The sequence below is a fragment of the Parus major genome, chromosome 5, assembly GCF_001522545.3.
Source record: "Parus major isolate Abel chromosome 5, Parus_major1.1, whole genome shotgun sequence".
Classification (NCBI taxonomy): domain Eukaryota; kingdom Metazoa; phylum Chordata; class Aves; order Passeriformes; family Paridae; genus Parus; species Parus major.
Genome location: NC_031774.1, coordinates 40,186,320 through 40,204,296, shown reverse-complemented (window position 1 = coordinate 40,204,296; position 17,977 = coordinate 40,186,320). Strand labels below are relative to the sequence as shown.

At 50.5% G+C, this 17,977-nt stretch overlaps 1 protein-coding gene across 4 annotated transcripts in view; it reads right to left on the bottom strand.

Annotated features, from left to right (window-relative positions):
* TMEM63C (transmembrane protein 63C) overlaps window positions 1-17,330 on the bottom strand; it is a 32,339-nt gene extending 15,009 nt beyond the window's left edge. Inside the window, exon 1 of one of the 4 annotated variants that reach the window (XM_015630655.3) lies at window positions 17,223-17,330. The gene's annotated coding sequence lies outside the window, so the exon portion shown is untranslated. Of the gene's footprint in view, window positions 1-9,542; window positions 9,567-16,911; window positions 16,981-17,115; window positions 17,137-17,222 lie in introns of those variants that run through there. The other 3 variants (XM_015630658.2, XM_015630656.2, XM_015630657.3) reach the window with 3 other exon arrangements.
* Between the last annotated feature and the right edge of the window lie 647 nt (window positions 17,331-17,977).

Genomic DNA, 17,977 nt, shown 5'->3' with positions numbered 1-17,977 from the left:
GATATTCCTAAACTCTACACAGATTTGCTTTTGTTAGGAAACATTTACTTGTGCTGTGTCAGTGTGATATATGCAGGACTACAGTAGCACCTGATTTTATATGCATGGCTGTAGCCTCAGCCTCTCTCTCTTAGACCTTGCAGTTTGCTCTTGGAGGAGTCCTGTCCTCAAGTTCACGAGGAGGAGGAGATTAGTCTTGTCCTAAAGTTCCTGAGGAGCCCAGACATGCCCAATCCACAGCTGACCAGAGCAGGCAGGAGAAGAGTGCTGGTGCAGGAGCTGACATATGTTACATGCCTGAGAGACTAACTCTCTTTGACCTCCTCATTCAGGGAAAGAAAAAGCTGAGGAGAAGGGAGGTTTTCAAACACAAGAGTTGACAAAGAAAGGAAGAAAGTCTGGCAACCTGGACACTGAGGATTCCCAAGGGATTGTCAACCCAAGCTCTCCAGAGGGCTGAAGAATTTAAGAACTACTCTTGATGCCTGCAGTTCCCAAATTAAATACACACACAAAAAAGATGGTGACTTGCTATTTTCTTCATTTCTGAAGCATAAATTCCATCCCAAAGAAAAATCTCCACTGGAAGCCTAAGTGTGGCTGGGATGATTGGACCAAGGCTATGAGTCCAGAAGAGCTTGAGTCTCACTCACCCCACTGCAAGATTAGGCTGGCATCTGACTACCTGCATAGATGCCTTGAAGGGATGTCAGAAGCTGCTGAGCTGCAGGCACCAAGCTCCCCAGGACATGCAGACACATGACAGTCCCTTTTCCTGTGCATATGGTGCACCGTCACCTGAGCTATGGGCTTCAGTGTATGCTACAGACCTGCCCACACTGCATCTTCAGCTCTCCTCTGAGGTCCCTGTCCACATACACATCCATCTGTCCAGACTATGATGTCTGGAAACATCACTGCCCAAGCTAGGACAGCTGAACGCTAGTGTGACTCTCAAAAGAATTGCCAGGTCACTTGAGATATGCCAATACTTCTCCAAAGGGCCTCCCAGTAGACTTGGGGCTGACACTTGCACCCATGGATGCGATGGATCTGTGATAGATGATGGCTGGCAAAGCGTCCCTGCAGTGCCCTCAGTCACAGCCTGTCTCCCAGCCCTGGTTGGGAGTCCTGTACTTTAAGGGCCAGCATGGCCCCATCAGGATAATGGGACCTCCAGACAAGGGACCTCCAGAAGAGACCTGTAAAATGAGGGGGCTACTCTGGCAAGCAGAAGCTGTTTGCCCTGGCTTGCCTGCCTCCTGCTTGCCACCTGGATCACCAGGACCTCTAGCCAGGGTCTGCTCTTTGCTGTGGAAATGCTCTCAATCTGTTCCTCACCATGTGCATGTCTCTCTCTCTTTCCCCTCCTCCTGTAAGCAGCAGTGCTACTGCCATCTGGCATTTTCAGCTGCTAAATAATTCACTGCTGTTTTGTTAACAAGGAGAGTGTGTCTCTGACCGCAGGAGCTGTTAGACCATCAGCAAACAAACAAGGAGACCCTTAGCAACCTCCAAATCCCTTCTCCATCACCACCAATCCACCACACAGCAATAAGATCCTGCAGCTTGTTTCTATGCACCGGCTTCACGCTTGTAGGAGGAACATCCTGTCAGGGATGGCAGGTTGAGGGGGATTTTCACAGGGATCTGTACAAGGTGTGTTTCTCTATCAAGTCCTTATTGCTATTCCTTTCTCTCCCATATCAGATATTTTGCTCCTGGTGGCCTAAAGCAATGGGTTCCTCCTGGAGATAGTGCTCCTCTATGCTCCAGCTCTCCTGCCCAGAAACCTCCCAAATGCAAGCCTTCACCCTTCCAGCCTGACCAGCTAATTCTCTCCACACAGTACTGCCAGTACAATGCCAGACTGCACAAAGAAATTTCAGAAGATACTTGAAGAACCAGTCCACCTCTGTCCCCTCGCTCTTAAGCACCTCCAACTCCAAAAGAGTCCAAAGGAGCCATCATGTCATGCTCACACCTGTAAAAACAGCCTTTGCAGTGTATCACAGCTCCTCTGAGCCTGATCTCAAGCCATTCTCCTGCCCTTTTGCTGCTCCTTTCATCACTAGATAGCCACAGAAACTCTCCTCCAAATACCCAAATCACTACTTTTCTAGACCATTTGTTCCAGCTAGTCTCACCTTTTATGGCACTGCTCTCAGAAAAAAATTATGCAAATTATATAGCTGCAGTGTTACCATTAAAATAACTATTGGGGGCAACCAGCTAAAAGTAAATCATGCTTATGTTCTAGGAACAGCATGCAGCAGAAACAGTGAGAGGAGACTTCTGCTCACATGCATCAAGAACAGCTTAAACTGAGACCTGTAGAACATGTTCAAACTCCCTCTGGATGGAGAGCTGTTTTTGATATACAGAATGAGAAATCACAGTGACACCACAGGTCACACTTAAAGTCATTGTTGAAATGCCTATGTTAAATTTTCACATCACAGAAATGAGAAAATTCAGCATTTTGCAATATTCCATTGATGGCACACTGCAATAGTATCTGAAAGGTTCAACAAAACACACAGTATCACCAAACCAGTTCCCGTTCTCTGCTATGCCACTGCCATTGTGCTTTTCCCAATCTTTAGAGGCCAAAGGAACAAATACTGTTGTGAACAACAGAGGTGGATGAGTGTCACCTCCTGAAGGTGTCAGGACAGCTTCCCATTAGTTGTGCATGAGGCAGGGCCTTTAGATGCCAACCACAGACAGATGTCCTCCAGAGCAGCCACTGTCCTGGAGAAGTGACAGCAATGGACTAATCCAGAAAGACAGGGGTGTACAGGATTGCAGGTAGAAAAACGAAGCAATAATGTAAAGGCAGAAATTTCAATATGTGGTCTACCCATTGTAAGTCTTAGAGGGAAAATACTAAAACAGGGTCAGAAAACAAGTCAGAAAACATGCAGAGAAAAATTATTTTTCCTCTTTGTGGCCTGTGAATGCACACTGAATGCATGAGATTTGCCATTGAAACTGATTTGCTGGATAATTTCTATGAAGCATTTTCAGTGTGTGTAAGCTTTGCCTTGAATATTCAGTGCCCTCTTTGTTTTGTTGATACATCAGCATATGTTTCTTCTCTCTGGTTGGGTGGGCACTAATCCAGAGAATCAGATTTCCAATTAAAAATAAGGCATGTCTTTTATGTGAATGCAATTTTTCATAATTTGTCTTTCCCTTCAAGCATCCTGCCAGCAAACTCATTTGCTAGGGGATTCACGGACAGCTGGAGTAGCAAAACATCGAAACAGTCTTGGGAGCATTGAGATGACTAAGCTGGGGTTCCCAGTATGCCTATGCTCATCCAGCCTTAGCATCCCACTCTGGCACAGGTGGGATTACTGACTTCAGCTGGCCAGAGGGCAGCCAGGGCATGGGGCTGTTGATGGAGCAGCCTGTGGCCACACAGAAAAGCCAGGCTGAGGACCTAGACCTAGAAAACAAGCATCTATGCTACCTGACTGCCTCTACATCCTTCTTCCATTACAAGTAGATCATGGCCAGGCTGTGGAAGGGAAAATCAAGGATTGCTGTACCAGGGAGATCAGGTTCATGCCCTGGTGTGCACAGGATCAGGCAGGCAGGCAAACCTCCAGCATCTCACCCTGCAGGACTGCAGTGACTGACCTTGCAGGACTGCAGTGACAGGGAGGGCAGGAAACCCGAGCCACTGCCACTTACTCAGCATGGCTAACCAAGAACCTCAGGATGGGAAAAAACTCATCAACAGCCTGCACTGAGCTCAGCACACACCCTGGCAGTTTTGGCACCACAGGGCATGGTGACCTCTCCATTTCTGTGATGTGTGTGCATGGGAGAACAGGCACACCATGGGCCATCTGTCCCCAAGGGGTATGAGCACAGAGGGGATGGGACCAGAGACACAGCCCTCCAAAACTCCACAGAGGTACAAGGCATTCCTCCCTGGCTCTCCCTTTAACCTTCCCTCTTAAGATTAATGGCCTTGAGGTCCAAAAAGCAAAGAGAGGATCTGGCTGCTCATGGTCTGTGAGGTGAGCACCTGTGGGGCAGCAGCCTCCCCAGGCAAGGCTCACTGACATTGATGTGAGTGCTGTGCCCACACCCTCTCAGACAACCCACCAGCAGAACACCCCATCCTATCACCAGCAGGACATGGGACATAGACCAGCCTGTTCTGTTAGCCTGTTGCAAATTAGATGCATCTTTCAAACAAGGAGAACCATACCACAAGCAGCAGCATGACTTGTGGGCTATGGAGGCTGGGGTTAGTAAGGTTTGGAGGCAAAGGACCACTCTGCAGCAACAGATGACCCCTATCAGGTAAAAAACACCTGCTCAAATATTAGTTTTGTCATTGCCAATGAAGATATGGTCACTCAGAGAGGTCATGAGGACTCATGTTTCATTGATCCTACTCCAGCTCCCACACACACCCACCACTGAATGAGAAAATTAATATGAGTGCATGACTGCTTAAAAAAAAAACTGCTAAAAAATGGTATAAACTTCATCTTCCCTACCAGTAAGTTCTGGCACTGCTCTCTCACTGAGGAGTACAAAGCCAGGCTCACTGCCAGCCAGGGCAGGAAGAGCACAACCCATGAGCCCACCCAGGCCCTGGGGATGCAAACCCCACAGTGCTTCCCCTCAGTGGTGAGCCTGCCTTTGGCACTGCTGCTCCTACCCCCAGTGCTTCACCATTCCCAACCTGCCTTGCCAACACTGCTCACCTAATAATGTAACCCACTAGAAAGCTGAGACTGACTCCATTTTGGGGAGCTAAGAAGTTTATCTGCGCTCAGGATTGGCAGGCTGCCACTGTCTTCTGGAAACCCTGTGCAGGGTCATGCTGCCCCAGGGACTCACCTGTAACCAATACATACCCCTCCCCTGCTGTGTGTCCCTGTGGTGGCTGCCACATCACCCACAGCTCCCTGCCCTCCCCTTCTTCCCCAGCATCACCACACAGAGCAGGTTTTTGGCACTTGCACAGACTAAATTCCATGAAGTTTTTGAACGATAAGGCATCCCAGTACCCCCTGGGACTCTCTGCAGGACAATGGTTGTGGCCTTCCAAACAGCCACCTGCATAAGCCCCTTCTCCTGCCAGTATGCTGTGGACTGAGCAGGCCAACATTGACTTGCTGCAGTGTTCCTTGGCAGAATAAAGCCAAATCCCAGGTAATGGAGAGCAAACAGTGCTTACAATGAGATCTACAGCCAGGGAGATTTGTTTGGGCCAGTGCGTGGGAGTTGCTGTGCAGAGAGCAGCTCTTCTCCAGCCTCCTCCACACATGTGCGAGCCAGCAGCTGCTGGAGCCAGCACACTGAGCCTGGGAAGGAAGAATCGGAGCGGAATTTATTTATTCCACCCCCAGCCATTTTTGCCACATTTGACTAAGCTGCCAGTGCAGGTTGGCTCTAACCCATGTTTGGTTTGCATTTCACTCTCCCGCTGTGCACACAGCCCCATACACCACATTTTGTGTGTGCAGTGCACCAAGCAAACGTGAGCTAATGGGGCTGCAAGCTCCCCAGAGTATCATGCACCCTTGTCCTCTGATAAAACTTAAATCAACACCCTTCAGCACAAAGGATTACCTGGACCAGGACCAACCCAAGCAGAGAGCAGGGTGCTGCTAGGCTGCTGGTAGGTGATGGCTGGGAGCAGAGAGAAAGGAAAGGGGCCTTAAAATAAAGATGGGAATAGACTTTTTTTAGACCTTGTAGTGACATAATTTTAAACTAAAAGAAGGTAGATTCAGACTAGATATAAGAAAGAAATTTTCTAAGTTGAGGATGGTGAAACATTGCCACAAGTTGCAGACGCCCCAACCCTGGAAACATTCAAGGTCAGGCTGGACAGGGCCATGGGCAAACTCATCAAATTAAATATGTCCATGCTCATTGCAGGGGCATTGGGCTAGAAAACATTTAAAGGTCCTTTTCAACCCAAACTTTTGTATGATACTATGACAAAGCCAGGGTTAACTTCAAGGAATGGAGACCCAGGTAGCTCACATGTGGGAAAGGGGCTACCTATACACATGCATACACACACATCCATTCAAAAAACAGTATTTCAGGAAAACAGTAAAGAGACACCCTGGTGCCATCAGACCCCCTGGTCCAAGCTGGGCTGCTGCATGCTCTTCACAGTCCCCAGAGCAACCCCTGCACTTGCAATTAATTAACGATGATACATGCAGATGAGAACAACTCTCAGCCCCTGCTGCCTATGTGACTGAGGGACATGGCAGCAGCTGGACCAAGGGAAGGGCTTGAACTTCCCTGCAAAGGATATTTCGGGGCTCCTTATTGCCTGCCAGCTCCATGACCACAGCATATGCCCTTAAGCACAGCCTGCTTTGCAGAGGGAGCTCCCATTTGGCACTGAAGACCAAGGAAGACACCTCTCAGCAAGGCTGCAGCTGTGGTGGGATGTCAGGCAATTACAGCCAGTTTGCTTCTTCTCCCACCCAGGTTACAGTGCTCACACAGGATTTTAAGGTCTTTGTGAAGAAAAGTGCCACCTTCACTGGGAAAAACACTCCCTTGTGGAAATCTGTACAGAAACCAGAAGTAGCTGTGCCTTGGTCAGGGCCCAAACCGAAGCTGACACCGTGAGTCACAGGCATCTTTCACAATGCCACAAGGTGCTAGGTGCACTTTGGTTCCTGGAGACGGAACAAGACAGGATGGAAACAGGGACAAGGCAACTCTTTCTTCCCCACTTTCTTTTCTTTCCAGTCCCTTCCACTGTTTGGGGAGCATGTAGCTGAGGGAGGTTTATCTGATGCCTTTTATAAAGCAACCTGCTGCAGAGACTGTTAGCCATGGGAGGAGCCAGCCTAGCTGGAGCCATCATGAGGAAACTCTACCTGAGGAAAGAGAGAAGGAGACTGGCAAGGAGAGGAGTTGAGCTGTGCATGGAAGGGATGCAGACTGGGAAGCCCAGCATCACACTGTTTGAGCCAGGCAATTCTGGTGGCTTGGCATCCCAGTGTCCTGCCTGGCCAGGACAGCATAACACACCTGGGGATGTCAGGGACTTCACCGTTGAGTTGGTGGAGAAAGGAGGGACATTTCAAGCCCCTGTGCAGCAGCTCTCAGCTGCTGAGCTCCAGCCAGCCCTCCTCACGGCTGATGCCCATCAGCCTGCTGTGCAGTGTGAGCACACATGGCAGGCTACCAGGGGCCCAGTACTCATGCTGCTGGGCACAGATCTGCTCTGTTCCAGCCTGCTGCTTCCTGTCAGGAACTTGGGAGCACCCTCCCACCGAGCACCCTCATCCCACACCTTCCTAGGGGCCAATGGGCAGTGCTATGGTTATCCTGTTGATCCCCTTCTCCTGGGTCCAGACGTGCACTGCTCTGGAGCCTGGCTGCCACCTACCTCTCCATCCTTCACCCCTGCCCATCTTCAAGCAGTCACAACATCCTCCACAGCTGACTGCTGTAGAAGCAAAGAAACGTTCCTGCCCTGCCCAGCTCCCCTCTCTGCAAGCACAGAAACTTCTTCCTGAGAGCAGTGGATTACAACACTACACACACATGTGCACGCACACACACACACACAAAATATTATTTTAGAGCATCTAAAATCTAGAGCAGAGCTAGAACATTTCTATTGACTGTACTTGGTGCCAAGAGCAGAGTGAGGGCTGGACTGCAACAGGAGCCCACAAGCATAATCACTCACCAATCCTGGCCTTGACAAGGCTTTCCTCCCACCTCTGCCCAGCTTCCAAGCAGACTTGGGTGACACCATATGACTGGGATGAATCACACTGCCCTGGGAGCATGGGAACTGGCAGCAGTGGGTTGCACATGTGGGGATGGCCCCAGCAGCTGCCAGTCACATCCAGCCATGCTCGTTGCATCCAACTGTGCCAGAGGGATTAGCACTCAGCACACTGGTTTGAGTCAATAGTGCATCAAAGGGAAGGGAAAGCTTTTGATGGCGTACACCATGCAGGGCAATCCTGGGGCTGCTTTTCACTGGGGAGGTGGAGGGAGCAGGTAGTCTCTCCTCTGGTCGCTGGGGCACTCATCCAGCTGTCTCTGCAGCCCACACAGCTTTTGGGGGAGATGAGAGGAAAACTGCTGCTGCAGCCAGGAAGGAAGGCAGCTCTCCCAGGCACATGTGGAGCTGCAGACATGTGGCTCTGCAAAGCATGACTGTTTCAACCTCCTTCCGAAACAGATACTCATGTATGGTGACAAGACTTGCCCCCAACATTTGCATCATCCCCGGGAATTCCCCTTGCCCACAACACCCAAGCACAGCTACAGTCATGTACCTGCTGCAGGGCACAGCAGACCCCAGCAGGCAGCCCACCACACCCACCAGCCTGCTCTCATCTCCTCCAAAGAAAGGATTTGGGGAGTCAAATGGCCCTGGAGCACCAGAGACAAGAAGGAAATCATTGGACTTTTGGGAAAAGAACTGGGGTTCATGATCCGCACCCCCCCCTCATTCCGAACCCCCAATCCAAACCCTAACCCCAAGCTATCACAGGCAGGTGGCCCAGCACAAGGGAGGAATGGGACACAGATGGTCAGCAAACAGACTCTGTTGTGCCAGTGCTGCAGGCTGGCACTGTCTGCACCCACTGCGCTGCTGTCCTGCCCCATTCTGCCTATACCCACGGGCCAGCAGCTGCCAACACCGGCGCAGGGGGCGTCGGGAGCGATGGAGAAAACCACAAGAATTTTTTTTTCCCTTCAGGCAGAGAAGGAAGTGTCACATCTGGACATGTACAGCAGCCAGGCTGGGAAAGGGACAAGGCACTGGGAGAAGAGAAGCCGTGGGCTGGGAGGCACAGCATCGCCCACAGGATGTGAGACAGATGGCAGATTTGGCAGCGGGGTGGTCACAGAGCGACCTGCAAGCTTTTTCTGCTGCAAGGGCACACAACACAACACTGCGTAGGGGCTGCCAGCCCAGCCTGGCAGGTTTGCTGGGGGGGTTGCATCCTTTCAAACACACTGCATCCAAAAGGCTGCATCAGAGATGCTTCATGCAATTCAACCTTGGAAAAAGACTGTCTAGGATCAGGGGGAAAATGGGAGGGAAGCAGAGAGATTGTCCCTGGCTTCTCTTCACAAGCCTACCTTCCCTGCACAGGGCCACACAGGGAGCTCAGGGAAGGGCTGGCAGCCCTTGTGCTGCTAGATGCCCCATATTTGCCCACTCTGCCAGAAGCACGGGGTCCTCAGACAGCCACTCCCTGCCCTCCACATAAACACTGCTCAAGTGGAACAGAAAAGACTGGGAAATTAAACACAAGACACTGTAGAAGATGGCTGCAAAACGAACCTTCCCACGTTCACATATCCTTGTCCTTCCAGGGCAGCTTGGGTACAGCAGAGGCAGCACTAACAATACAGATGGCTGATGATATCTGGGGACCCAGTGTCAGCAGGATGTTATCTCTCTCTGATCCCACACCCCCCCCACCCACCCTGCAGGGATCAATGTCCCAGCAAGAGCCACTGCAAGCCTCTCCACAGCCCAGCAGCTACTGAAGCCTTACCTCAATTAGAAGGAATCAGACAGGCTCTGTGTCCACTTTAGAAGAGATGTTTTGGGATGCAGCATTGATATGGAGGTGCTTGTGGAATGGCTGGGTATCCTGGCCCAGTCCCAGACCAGGCTCCTGCTTTATGCTTCTCATTTCCTACATCCCAATGTTCTCATTTCCTGCATCCCCACCCAGTACATCCCAAATTGCCACTGTGTCCTGTGGCTCTGCACTGAGCACCCTGAGAACCTGATCCCAACATTTGGCCTCTGCAGCACCAGCAAGTCACTTACTAAATGAGTGAGGGTCTCCATCTCCTCATGCACTGTGTGACTGACGTAAGAGGCAGTTTGGTGCTCACTGTGCTTCATGGCTGCTGTCCCTGCTCTGGGAAGCATCTCTCCACCTGGAAACACCTCCAGCCAGTTTGGGAAAACACAAGGTGTGAATGTATGAGACCTCAGCACAGCTGCCACCTCCCAGACTGGCTCCCTGGGGCAGCCAGCACTTCCAGTAAAGCACGGACACATCCTGCAGTGAAATACTCCTCTGCTTCGCTATTGGCAGCAGCACACCTGCGCTCACTAGAGACAAAAATCTGTACAACCACAGATGTTATGGAGGTTCTGGCTTGTCCCAACATCCTGGTGCCAGCCACATCTCTGGGAGGGTGAGCAGAACAGGCAGCCCAGAGTGGTGGGCACTAACATTTATAAGTGAAGCTGAATCCCACACTGTTGCTTTTTCCCTGGGGATACACCGATACCTGCAGGACACACTGGTCTCCAAACCCTGCCCAGCTACTTTCCATGCTTCTCCTGGCAGCACAGCTCCATCACAGAGCACATGAATGTCGTGCTGGAGGGAGGGGACCAAAGAGTAACAAAAGCCAGGTGTGAGGAGCCACAGGAGGACGCTGGAAAGGCTCTTCCTAATGCTCACCATGTCATGGAGAGAGCCAGTGTTAAATGAGCTGCAGGACCAGACTGAACCCGAGAGCTCCCATAGCAGTGCTGCTATGCAGAGCACCAGGCTGGCCACACACAGGACATGGCCACAGAACCCATCTACCCAGCTCAGCTCTGTTCAGCTGAGGGGAGATACCTGCTGACACAAATGAGGTGCGCTCTGAGGAACAGAGAGCTTTCCCCAGGGTGTTTGGGAGCACGCCAGCCTGCAGCATTGAGAGCAGGAGTGGAGACAAGGGTCAGCAGAGTCACATGAAATACCTGTGCAGCTCTTCTCCTGCCCCAGGGGATGGAGAGAACACAGCGCTGGCACAGAGGGCTCCCATGGGCAGCTGGGGAGGTGTATGGATACCCCTGAGTACTGCTCCCAGCTTGGACTTCTAAGGCTACGTACGTACAGAAATGTATGTTACCTCCAGGATACCTTCCATAAAACAAAAACAAAACAAACAAAACACAAAACAACAAAAACCAAAACATCCCCCCTAAAAAACAAAACAAACCAAAAAACCACAAAAAAATCCCACCAAAACAGCCCCAAAAAGCAAAAAAACAAGGCCCAAAGAAATGTGGAGTGGCATCTCTGCTGAAACAAACTGCAAATGCCTTTTAAGAGGGCTGGAAATTCACCTTCTCATTATGGAGGGAAAGAAATCCCTGAAGTTTAGCTCTGTGCAGGTACTATCCAGAAAAACAGCTGGTCCTTCAGACACATCTGCCAGGATGAAGGAATCCTGAAACCTGGAGCACACATAAAGCTATAGTCCTCAAAGTCTATATACGTATCTAAGATAAGACCTAGGGCATGGTCATAGTTTCTCTAAGTTTGGTTACTAAAGTTTTCCACAGCTAGCTTTTTCCAGCCCAATGTGTAGGATATCAGAGGACTGTATTAGCGAAGACATTCATCCTCTGACTCCTGAAATGACTGAACAAAACATGAAAGTCTTTAAAATGCACAATTCTCAGGAGGCTACACAGCCACTAACACAATTACTATCAATATTCCCTTTGTTTGGGGTTACTTTGTTCCTTAAAGAAGGAAGAAATTGATGAAATTTCATGGAAGAAAATATAAGAAATTAAAAACCTGGATAAAAGAAAATTAAGCTTGATGAAAACCTCCCAGCAGAAAAATCAAATGAAACTGCTTGATGAGAAGATTAGCGACAGTAATATGAAAGGAAAAAGCAATAAAGAGGACTTGGAACCAGAACAAATAAAAGAATTATGACTCTTGGAAACATACACCTGACTGAAAAGTAATCAGATTTTTCTGAACTAAACACTTTTTAAATTAAAAAGACAGCCACTTTAAAACTGGAAATTCTTAAAACCTACATGATAAGACCTCAGATCCCTCTCATCAGTGAAAAATAAGTCACTAGAAATTTATGCAGTATGTCCTTGCTGCCAGATCTGCTCAGTGGTTGAGAACCTGGAGCTAAAGCCTGATGAACTGCAAAAGTGGCTCTGACAGCAGAAACCTTCTTTGAAAGTAGAGGGGGAAAAATGTTTCCATTAACTTAGAACATGGATTAGTTTAGTAAAAAGTTCTGAAAAATTACTGCAGGTTAATGCAGGAAAGCCTGGTTCCCTTTCAAAGCCTAATGAAGATGAACTGTAAGAGGATAATCTGTATTAGTTCTGAATTCTTAAATGTCAAAAATAATCAGGTTATATCACCAGCTATATTTTGTATCTCCTATAACAAAATTTTGTTCCTATAATATAGTATTATAATAATACAATATAGGATAGCAGCATAGTACTGTTAAATTCATTACATATATAAATAAAGTCTTCATAAAACTATTCTCTTTTCTGGATTCATACGTTTTAAGCAGTTTCATTTAAACAACTAGAAACAACCTTTTAAATGCTCACATTCTGCATTATCAATTGGACTTCACTTTCCATTGAAATACAGATGGACTAAATTTATAATAAATAATTAAGTGATATCTAGTAAGAAATGCATCACTCAACATTCTGTAATGCAAGAAATACAGATATTAAGTATCTCAAAAAACATATGTTAGCTATAAACCCACTCACTTAAGCACAGTGCAGCCTCCTTCTCAGCCCTAAGCATCACATCATGCTCATCACCGAGAAACAACTTGTCCTTAGGAAAAGAGCAGAAGTGTACAAACACAGTGAGACTGAAAACAGGTGCTTAGGTTGTGGCTTTCTCATCATTAACTTAAGTCCTGACTTTAATTCATCCATCCTATTCAGCAGCAGGTCAAGAGCCAAACAAGGCACAGGCCAAGTTTACTCTGAAGTCTGTAAGGTTTGGTTCCTTTTTCTGTCCTCTTTGCCATTATACTTCCACAGTTCTGCCCTCCCTGAGAAAAGCAGCCCAGAAACACAATGAATAGTGCATGTCCCAAGTCCTGGCAGTCTCCTAGTCTTGTAGAGACCTCCAGAATGCTGCTTGCAGACAAAGGGAAGCAAGGCAAACTTCAGCTTCTGATCATTTCTCTAATGCTGCCTTGGGGATTACCCCATGGTGACTGAATTTGTCAGAAGACAGGAAAAATAACCTCAGAAGCACAGAGGCTGAAGGGAAGTCCTGTAGTCCCACCTTCCTTCTCAAAGTAGTGTCAGCTAGAATAGGTTCCTCAGGGCTGTGTCCAGGCAGGTTTTGAATATCTCAAAGTATGAACATTCTACTCCAAACCACAGCTGTGCCAAGAAGACCATCCCAATCTGCTGTTGGAACCAGATTCTCCAGCCAGGTGCGTCCCAAGCCCCACATTACTAGAGGCTGTCCCAATGCTGGCTGGGATCCTAGCTGCACAGGTGCCTGTGGTCCATGGCCAGCCACTTCCACGCCTCAAGAGTCACCCCCCAGCTTGCCAGCCCTCACACCGTTTCAGCACCTCAGCCTGTGCCACTTCCGTGCTGTGCCACCTTAGTGTGGACCACCCTGCTGCATGGGTAGCACAGCAAGAGGATTCCTCTAACAGGGTCGCCTTGGCTTGGCCAGTACAGAGGCCCCAGACCTTGACTCAGGATACCACAGGCTCACTTTGGCAGCAGCTGGGAGCCGCTCCCCAGCTACATTTCCGAAACTTGTTTCCCCTAAGTCCCGCACACTCAGCTTCTCTGAATTTTGGTGTCCCCTTGCCCACCCAACACAGCACGTTAAGGGGCTCATTGTCAATTGTCTCATTGACAATGAGTGGCACCTCCTGCCACCAACTCCCAGCTAATTACAAAGTGTTCTCCAACGCAGCAGGGCCACAGCACTTTCCTATCTCTGGTAGGGGAACTCAAAATTACATGATGACATATTCTTCCACCTCTCACAAGCTACCTTTTAACACTTGGGGGTGCAGTGGAGCTTGTCTTTGTTCAGATCCTGTCCTCGTCTGTTCAGCCACAAATCTGCGGATTACAAGACACAAGGAAGGCAGTGGTGCTGGGGAGTGGGCAATCAGGTCACCCGAAGTTTTCACATGCTCCCACTGAACAGGAGCACTGAATCTCTCTGCTCCGGTACTCCATTTTAAATACATCTTTATTTAAGATCAAGCTATGACTGCAAGGAGCCCCTCCTTGGTCAAAATGGTAACCCCAGCTTCTCATGGGGATTCATCACTGATTCCAGTATTGAAATGTTTCTATACAATGGTGTTCATGCTCCTCAGAGGCTGGACAACATTGTGTTAGGTAAGGGTGACACAGGGATCAGGGCAGCAGGCTGGGAGAAGTAAGTCTGTGCCCCCCTCCCAAGCAGAGAGATCCAGGGGACTTGCCGTGCCCTTTCTCACCCATTAACCAGCAACAATAGTGCCCCGGGTGATGGGAAGGGCTGTGCACCGCTCTGTCTGTCCCATTGTTGCAGTAATATTGCGAGCAAACTGCTGACATTGTCCCCACCTAATAACAAGGTGTGATCCCATTCTAATTACCAGTCTCAGACACATTTGAAGCAGTAACTTCAAACAGCCGTGAAAGGATATTTTGGCACCTTAAAGTGCAGGTACATGCCAAGCGGGATCTTTTAAAGATCTAAGTTCTCTTGTAACAGCTGGTTAGGGACTGAATGTGCTCAAGCCATGGCTGAAGGAAATGAGGACTGGAGCTGCTTCTCCTGAAATAATCTCAAAGCAAACCTGCTTTTGCTCTGAGCACAGCTCATCAACAATTCAGTGTTTTCTTCAAACTTGGGGCTAAGTACACAAAATATATTTACAGCAGCTAAAGTAAGTAAGAAACACAGGAGTGACAACAGTAGAAGGCTTTGGTGTTTGTAAGACTCGTGGAGGAGTCAGCATTTGCACAGCACACTGATGTTTGCCAAGGAGTTTAGGTGATTGATTAGTTTAATATCAATTGAATTCACTTGTGGGTGTTACAAACATTTCTCCCTCTTTGTGTTTTCAGAAAGCTCTCGAAGTCTCTTAAGATGAGAGTATTTCCTGCAAGGAATATTTTAAAAGCAGAGACATCCTTTTACAATTCTGCAGATGCAGGCTCTTACGCTGTGCTGAAATCTACCTTATGTCCCCATGGGCCAGAAGTCTCTTCTGCATGCAAGGAGGACAGTATTTACTGGCAAGGGTCTACACACACCCCTGATCTGCATCCCCAGCAAGCACCGCTATTTCTTCCCTGCACAGGACCACCCAGGCTTACCATTAGCAGCAGCCACCAAACCAGAGATGAAATAGTTAACCTCAGGGAAAGCTTTGAAGAGGAGAGTCATTACAGAGCAATTCAAATGTTATCATGTAAAAAAATAAAAAAAAAATAGAAAATAGAGCTGAAAGGCATTGGAATGGAGTGTCAGGAGCCAGCATGGAGCCATGCGAAGAAGGCAGAGGTTTAAGCTCACAGGGAAGCCAGAAAAGCCCATATGTGCTATGGAGTCAGAGGCTGCAGGGGTGCTGGTGGCCTCCCTGCTTTTATTTATTACTTATTTGTTTGCCAGTGGCTCTTTGCCAGGATACTTTCAACAAACGCTTCCTGAAAGAGCTGCTTCTGCCTCCCTCTCCATCTGTTGCCCAGCTTTTGACCACACTTTGCAGAGAAGCAAGGAAGGCAGTGAGGCCAAGGCTCTGGTCTGGTATAAGAGTCACTTTCCTATTTTTCCCCACTTTCTCCCACCTCCCCTCTGAATAAGTACTGCAAACCACTACAAAAGCACCTTTTCTCCCAAATGGCATATTTTATTGTCTCTCTTCTGCTCAGACAGGCAGCCTGACCAGTCCTACAGAATTGTAAATCTCCACATGGGCAAAGTGCTTTCTCATACCTTGTTTCCCCACCCAGTTTTCCCTTCATAAGCTGCTCCCCTGTGAACTCTCTGAAAGGGGCTGCCATGTACATCAGTCCTGGAGATGGTGGCTAAACAGTTAAAAGGAAAAAGATGTTCATGCAGAAATAATATCTGTCAGCCAGACAAAGGTCTCTCTTTCATTCTCCTGGAAAACACTCTGTTCAGAAGGTTTCTGAACAGCAAACTCACTGTACAGCACTGCTGCTGCTAGTGAGGATGGGGAAGCAAGCAAGGAAGAAGGCAGGGCCTTCATCCATGGACAAATCTGGATGAAGTTGTAAAGTGGGGGAGAGAATCTTGGCCAGAGCATTAGATTACCCTGACCTACCAGCCCTCCCAAAATCATCAGTATAACAAAACTGGAGGGAAAAATGGGGAGAGGTTCCCCCTCCTCTTCCCTCCCAGCACAAAGCATATCTAATACCCTCAGGTGTAGCTCCCAGAAGGAGGATCCTGTGGCCAGGATGACGTGGGGACTGAGCACAAGCCATGACACAACACGGCGATGGGGTGACATTTTATGTCACATCACGGGCCAGTGGCGTAGGCCAGTGCATGTGCACTGTGAGAGGACACTGAGGGGCTGGGGCTCACTCCCTCCTTCTGCCATCAACTTGCTCCAGCAGTGCAGGGAAGCCCCTGTGCCTTGCTGGGCCGCAGCCACCCATCAGGCGGGCAGACGCAAGCATTAGTTATAAACACTCTGGTACACGGTCCAAGATGAAGGCGGGCAAACAGTGTCTAAACAGAGCCAAGTACCCAGAAATCTCCCACAACACCGACCCAAACCCGTCCGTGCCTGCCGGCCCCGCAGAAGGGCCCTGGCGAGCTGTCCCAGGGCTGCCCGAGGAGATGCTGCCTTACCCGCCCAGCGAGCATCCCCCGCCGCAGTCGCACCCGGCAGGCGCAGCTCGGCGTGGGCGGGCCGGGCTGAGTCCCACGCACGCTTCCTCCCCACCCCAAGCACCAGGTCGTGCCCCCGGGTCCGCCCTGCACCCCGGGGCACTCCAGTCCCGCTGGCTGGAGCCCCGCTGCCCACCGAGCCCCCGGCCCGCTGCCGCTCCCGCCGAGCCCCGCAGCCCGGCTCCCGTCCTGCCGCCGCCTCCCGCCCCGCACTGACCTGCTGGGGGCCCCGGCCCCGCTCGCTCCGGGCCCTGCGCCCTCCGCCTCCCTCCTCCCCTCCCCGCGCTCGCCTCGGGCTGCTCGGCAGCGGCCCGGGCCCGGCACCGGCAGGGGAAGGGCCCGGGGCCGCCGCCGCCCCGCCCCCCGCCCGCCCCGCTGCGGCGGCGAGGCCGCGGAGCTCGGGCTGCTCCCCCCGCCTCACCGGCGCTGGGCCGGGGCCTGCGCTGCCGGAGCTCCGCGCCCCGCCTGGGGAGCCGCAGCCGCCTCCCGGCCCGCGGCGGGGTCGGGCAGCCCCGGCGCTCTGCCTACCGTGCGGGCCGTGGCATCCGGGAGGGGAGGAGGGGGCGAGGCGGCGGCGCTCGGAGCGGGGAGCGGGCGGGGAGCTGCCGGCAGAACGCCTGGGTGCGGGCTCTGCGCGTCTCAGGCTATTTCTGGGCGTGAGGCTGTGCCCGCCGCATCCGCCGCTCCGAGCAGCTTCGGCGGCGCTCGGGCTCCTCGGGCTGGTCTCCCGGCGTGTGCCCCGGCGACGAGCGGAACCGGCCTCCGGGGCCATCAGCCACGGCGGGGGGCACACGGGGGTCAGTCCCCACCGTGCTAGGGGCAGGTGGCTGCGTACATCTGAGACCTCAACACCGTTTGCAAAACCTCTCCCCTTGATGAAGTGCTGCTCAGATGCTTGGCAGGGGTGGCGGCAGGGGTGGTAGCTAGGAAACTGCCTAAGAATCTTGTTCCTGCAGAAGGTCTCTGCCTTTATCAGGAATGACCAGCAGGACACAGAGGAGCCTGACCCACCAAGTGCAAAGGGGCACCGAAAGCCTTGTTTTCCATAAGCATCCCAGCCTGCTCCCCGTTTCTCCAATCCGTGAGAATGCAGGCAATGCACTCTGTGCTGGAGAAACCCCTGGCCGCACCTTCAGGGCTGCAATACCGGATGTCTGGCACAGCCAGCACTGTTCCCAAGTGATGGTCATAGACACATCTGCAGGTGGGCCACCAGGGAACAGTCACTAGAATGTGACTGAAATCTCTCCGATATGCCAAGAGCTTCATTGTTCCCACCTCGT